A 6,952-nucleotide genomic window follows, 5' to 3' on the forward strand; every position below is an offset into this window, starting at 1 on the left:
TCTTTCAATAGCAGATACCTGCGAAACCTGGCCGCTGTAATATATGCACAGGGCGGAAGGAGAGATACGACTGGGCCCTGAAGAGATGCTTTCGCTAGGGTACCAGCAACCTCATTTAAATGATTTCCTCTATGCCCAGCCACCCGTAATGAACACACCTTGGGTGGTACAAAGCATTTAAGGAAGCGAAGCGCCTGTGATACTGTAGACGCGGTGAGAGAGGAAAACAGGGATAATGAATCCGTCATAATTACGACAGAAGACCAAGAGCTGTGTAACTTGCGCAAAGCCCGGACTGCTGCTAAAAATCGGGCCAAGCAAATAGAGACGAAGTCTGGAAAGCAGACTGAGAACGGCCAATCGAGGGAGAGAGAGAGAAAAAAAAATACCTACACCGGCCTTTTCTGCACACTGTGAGTCGTCTGTCGCAATGAGAACATGAGAGTGAAAGCACATCAAGTAATCTTGTAATAAACTGTTGAAAAAATGGAAAGGCATAACTTTTGCAGGGTTTGGAAATATATCATTAAAGAAAATACGAAGAGATGTAGAATTGACGCACACCGGAAGGATGCCCAATAGGCGGACGTTTAAAGGTTCAAGGAGAGATTTCACAAAAGAAACTTGTGGAGTATGGAATCGAGACCAGGTTAGGGTTAAAAATGTCTTAGGCCGACAAAGATCAAATTTGAGGCATCATGCGACGAATCGCACATTTTTACAAACGTTTAGGTTGTTAAGACCCGAAATCTTGATTGCAATAATGGAATCCGTTCCTCCAGGAGCAAAACAGAATTAGCCACCAAATTTGGAAGGCCCAGACATCAGCGCAATGTCTCCCGCTCCAAGAGAACGAGGGGGTGATGTTTATACCCAGGTGCTCCAGAAAACAAGGCACAGCCGAATCCTAATACCAGACAGACATGCATCCTATAAATCGCCAGTGGCGAGTATGTTCTCGTGCCGGAATGAATGTTGATCAGCCTTCGCAGCTTGCCGACCGCTCGTACTCCTTTTGCAACAATCTGCTCTATCTAGGACCGCCAGGAAAGTGAAGGATCATAAATTACTCCTGGGTATTTGTTAGTTTCGACTTCAGGAACTACATGCTGCGGATAAACAATAGAGATACTTATTTGATAAGTGAACGGAAAACCTAATAAAGCACATGTATTAAGGCGAAAGCCTTTAATGGCTCATACTGTCGTGACCAAGACGTGTTAGCAAATTCGTCCGCGTTCCAGATTGGTCGAAATTGTCGTGACGTCACTGCGCGTTAATTTTGACGGGTGTCCACCGAAATATGTGAGACAGTTACTGCGCAGTTTCCTTTCCTGAAATACAATTTTCATTTTCTTCATCACGGCCACTCTTTCTCTATTTTCTTTCACTCCACTTCCTCCCTTCCTGTACGGTGCGGTTCAGGTGTCCACCGAGATGACAGTGAATTACAGCGCCATTTCCTTTCCTCAAAAAGCCTTGCGTTCAAAGGGCAACGCATCCCGCCGAACGGGTGGTGGCGTTCCGTGGACTCCCGGGCGCAGGTGGTGGTGGTGAAAACTTTTAATTTCTGAAATAGAGTTTGGGAGCCACAGAGTGGCCCCGCTACATGGTCGGCGTCCCTAGTCCGGGACACCGCATGACAATGCCCCGTCTCTCGCCCGTTTCACTTGAGCCCTTTGGGCCTCAAGCGAGGAGCAGTTGAGGAGGGCAGTCTCCCATGCCTCTCTGGAAGGGGTAGGGGAAGGGGGGAGGTGGGGATTTTGAGTACATGCCCACACCATGTGGAAGATATCACAGGTCTCCCCACAGTGCGGGCATCGCCCATCCGTGTTAAGATCGTAATGCGTTAAGATTGCAGGACAGAGTAGAGTACCTGTCTGCAGGCGCCTTAAAGTTCGCTCCTCCGTCTTACTCAGCCCCTTTGCAGGGGCCGGGAAAAGGCGGTGGTTGTCGGTATAATGCGTTATTATTTCCCTGAATCGCAGCAGCGGCTGGTTAGTCTCCGAGCCAGAAGAGCTCACATTACAATTTGGACCACTGAGGGGAGCCTTGGGGACATGGAGGCCCGCCTTCAGCAGGCCGCTTCCATAGTCGATGCGTATGCTATTGACTGTGGGCTCCAATGTGCTCCAGCGAAATCAGAGCTTCTGCATGTCAGAGCGAACCCAAAGGATAGGACAGCAATTCACATCTCTTTGTCAGGAGGTCCTATTAGAGAGGTGGAGGAGCTCCGTATTCTGGGCCTTTTCATTCACCACAGACTCAGACCGGACTCCACCACTGTGAAACTCAAGAGAGTAGGCGAACAGGAAGGGCGCATGATCCGCCGCGTTTCCAACAAGCGGGGCGGTCTGCGGGGCAAGGACGCGCTTCGGCTCGTCTATGCCTTCGTGACTAGCCGGATCCTCTACGCCGTGCCATATCTCCGCATCATATACTAAGCAAGACGAGGCGCGAATAGACGCCATCATCCGCAAGGCAACTAAGCGAGCCCTGGATCTCCCGGTGGCTACCTCTAATGCCAAACTCAAGGCATTGGGGGTGCTAAACTCCTTCCAGGAGCTGCGGGAGGCCCACCTCGTGAACCAATACACGCGGCTCATGCAGACGGCCCCTGGGCGCCGCCTGCTATACCGCTTACACATCCAACACGACTGCACTCCAGAGGAGGCGGTGCGTATCCCAGTACTGTGGCGCCATATGCTCTGGGTCTCCCCGCTCCCCCGTAACATGGACACCGACATGCACGAAAACAGACGACAAGCGCGGGCTCGGGCTCTTGAGAGACAACACGGCTCCCGACCCGGTGTATATTATGTAGACGTAGCAGGGCCATCGCGCACGGGATTTTACACGGCCGCTGTCATTCACCAGGAAATGCACATTGATGGACTCTCTTTTCGAGCCCCGAATTCAATGCGAGCCGAGGAAGTAGCGATAGCGCTTGCTGCCGCCCACGCGAATTCGAGAATCATCATTACGGACTCCCGAAAAGCATGTGATCATTACTTGGCGGGGGAGATCTCCCCCTTAGCTGCTTGCATTCTAAGACGGACTGCCACTGATCCAACACCGAAAAGAATCATTTGGGCTCCTGGGCATCAGGGCTTACGAGGTAATGAGGCCGCTGACGCGGCTGCCCGAGCGCTTATTCACCGGGCTCCTCATCCCAGCTCTTTTGGCTCGGGCGCAGCGCTACAACACGCTGTCGCGCGTTCCACTCCTAAAGGCAAAGATTAAGCGTCAATAATTGGCAGTTAATTAATGCACCAACAGAATGTGAAGTGAACAATCGCGTAGCACAATGCAGCACTCAGGCTTTCGCCTTTCACCACTTTAAAGTTCCTCGTAATTTTTTTACACTAAGGGACAGTAAATGTCGCCTAACCATTGGTCTAGGACATTGAGGTAAGGCTTTAAGGACTGGTACATAGAGTATAATGTCATTCTCGGCAGCAAAACAAGCGATATCATCTGCGCAGGTGCAGGTTCTTCTGATTGCAGAGGATACTGGTATGTAAGGTCCGCACATTGGGCCACTCCTCTCGCTTGTCGAAAGCTGCCAGAGGAAACACCGTTCTGGAAGCAGTAAAATTCTGCGTCAGCCAGAAATATAGCAACCCATGCCACAAAGTAGCGCGGAAGTCCTACTGCCTGTATTCTTTGCAACAGCGTCCGGTGTTCAACGCTGTCATTAGCCTTGGACACATCTAGAGTAACAAGTGCGGCGTATTGCTTTCGGCGATGAGCTAATTGTATGCTGCTGTCCAGGTAGGTATGAGCACACCATATAGACCATCCAGGCATGACACCTATTTGGAAAGGGTGCAAAAATTAATTCTTTCAAACTGACATTATTCGGCCATGCAACACCTTTTAAATTACCTTTACGACATTCTAAGTTAAAGAAATCGGCCTTATATTGTCTAACACGTAGCCACGTCTCCCTGATTTTTAAGTACAGGGATAACTTCCCTAGACGCCACCCATTTGGAATCCATGGCCCTTTAATAGAGCTACTGATAAGCGCCAGTAAGACGCCGGGTGATTCTTCTAACAAAATTTTAATCATAGGAGGAGTGACACCATCAAGGCCAAGTGATGCGACCTTTGCGAAGGAACTTTTCTTTTTCTTTTCTTGCAAACGCATGTCTTGTGTCAATGACTGTACTTTGCTTCTCTTTCATATGCGACTTAAAATGTCAAGTGCACTATTATCCGCTTTGAAGGGTACAAACAGGGGTTAGTTTTTGCCGCACCATGTTGGTAAATAAAAGGCATATAGGAGCGCCTTATAGATAGAAGAGAGTTTGACGCCTTTTGTACTTGTGTTATATTGGGCACCGCTTAAGTGTTTGTTTAGCCGAGCGCATTAACTCGTAAATCTTCTTACTCTCATTGCGCTGGCCATTGTGCAACATCCCAATGCGAGCATCTCTTCAACCAAGCCACACCACTGTAGAAGCCGTTACTCATACACTACTGCCAGCGGTGCACTGGCATCAGTGCATGCGGCTCGGCACATCCACTACTGCCTTTTCAAATTAGCTGTCTTGAATTAACATCACCGCTTTATGAGTGCGCTGACAGGTCGCTTCATTTACCAATTTTTTGTCATTATTCTTTGTTTCTGTCGACTGCGCATTGTGACTCCACTGCGTACCCATTGTACCCACTGCGTACCAATTCCCTCGTTCACGGGATGTCTAGTGGCATTGTTGGTCACGTGGTAGGCAGGGACAAAAGCCATACTCGTGTTTTTACACACGGACTATGTATATGTGCCTACAATGAGTAATGCCTGGTAGCCGCAGGTACGGAGACCGAAATTACTTCAGCAACACAACCACCATCCGTTGCGCCTGGGTTAATACGGCTGTAGATGAAACGACCACCACTAAACTCAACAGACGGTTCTTATTGCCCCACCCTGTGTGGTCCCCCGTGACAAGTGAATGGACAACGAAGAAGTTGAAGAACACTTGCATGGCTTCCAGTCCAGTCCTTCCGACCGGCCAGCCTCCCAGTTTTGCCGGGCTGCGCAACTCTGCCAGTGCTGCAAATATCTGTCGCCGTTCTTTCTTCCTTGCGTGCGGCATAGCAACACCTGTGGCCGTCACCACAGTGATCATAATGGTCGGCCTCTACGTGCGTGAGCGCCTCAGGAGAGGCAGACAGCCTTCTGACGAAGAAAGACCATTCTGCTGCCCGCGCGAGGTCGATCAAATGTCCAGGTACGTCAATACCAGCCTAGACCCATGCCAAGATTTTTTTGCCTACGTCTGCTCTAAAGGCTTCAAGGCAGGACAGTCAGTAGAGATTGACCTGTCAGCAGAGTTCGAGCGTGCCGTCGTCACCGGTGTAATGTTCAAAGGCCTGCAGATGGGCGAGGCAGGACACTTCCTCAACACCTACTATAAGACCTGCGTGCAGACAATTTCACAACCAGGCTTCTTCACCGCTTCTTTGGCAAATGCCCTGATACTGGAAGCGGGTGATCTTCTCACGAATGTGGACTCTCGAAATGCGCTGATATTCAGCATGACCGCGTCCATTAAGTACGTACTTCCGTCAGTCATACGAGCCATTTTCGAGCCGGGGAATTCAGGCATAGCGTTTAAGGCTGCGCCTATTTGTGACATGGACCCTTTTCTCAACGCCTTGGCTACTGTAGTCGACTCACTTAACAGGAACAGCAATACAACGGTGACAACCCAAGAAGTGAGAGACTCTTCCAAAATGCTGTGTAAACGCTTTGATGCAGATTACGGGGTTCAAGCGTCTTACCGTACCAACAATGGGATGGACGCTTTCAACCGAGACGTTTGGAACGTTGACGACCTTAAAGCTGGCTTCAGCGCCCATGGCCTGCATTTGAAGGATGTGGATATCATATTTGTTTATGGCGTTCCCGGAATGCGGCAGCTTTACGAAATATTTACCTCGGAACAGAATTCCGAGAAAAAAAGCCGTCTATCTCCTCTGGCACAGCATTGCCAGCGCAGACCTGCAGTTCCCTGCATCAAGCAGCGAGTTTTGGCCTCGCGTTTTCCAAGCATGCAATGAAAGCGCATTCGAAATGATAGATATCTGGAGCAAGTTTGAGGCGGAAATTCTTACCAATCGTGACCAGGACGCCGAGGCCAATGCCATTGTCGCAACTGTAAAGGACAGCATGCAGAACGAGTGGCAAAGAAACTTTCTTTTTGGACATGCAGACGCCACGGAGATAAAAGAAATGTTCACCGATTTGGAGTTGCTTACACCTACGGCGGAGAAAATCAATCCGATCCCGGTTCCTAAGGCTACGCAAAACTTCGCCGAGAACCTGCTCAGAAGCCGCGCGTACGACTTTTATGTAAGCCAAGAGCTCCTCTCAACGCTGGGTGCCAAGACGGCTGTCTACTACCGCCACGTATCGATCATCGGAGGGCGTTACATAATCCTGTATGCCGCCTTCTACAACCTCATTCGTGCCGATTCGCCCGCTTCACGCCTGCCGAACATGGCCCTGCTAGGTCAATTACTGGCGGAGACCTTGTGGTTCGCTGCCTTGTATATCATTAAATGGGATCCTAAAACAAATGACAATATTCGCCGTTTAAAAGCTTGCTTCGCTCAGAATTACTTAGCCATTGACCAAGATGATTATGAAGTCGAGATGATCCTACTGGGGGCCCTTGGCTTGTCTTCCGTCCTGAGTGCGTTGAACATGTCCGACTGGTATGCTCTGAAGACCTCCTGGAGACTACGGAAGCTTTCTCATGCGCAATTCTTTCACATGTACAGCACCTACAACAGCTGTCCAATGAATCCGTCGCCAGAGTTGGCGCTCAAGATTAATGCACCTCTAATGCATGTGGAAGACTTTTCAAAGGCGTTCAGCTGCTCGTCTGACGCACCGATGTCAAAACGCGTAGACTGCACGCGCCGAGGCATGCTAGGAGAA

This window comes from Amblyomma mixtum, chromosome 6, assembly GCF_055824585.1.
Source record: "Amblyomma mixtum isolate Tamu chromosome 6, ASM5582458v1, whole genome shotgun sequence".
In the NCBI taxonomy this organism is placed as follows: Eukaryota; Metazoa; Arthropoda; class Arachnida; order Ixodida; family Ixodidae; genus Amblyomma; species Amblyomma mixtum.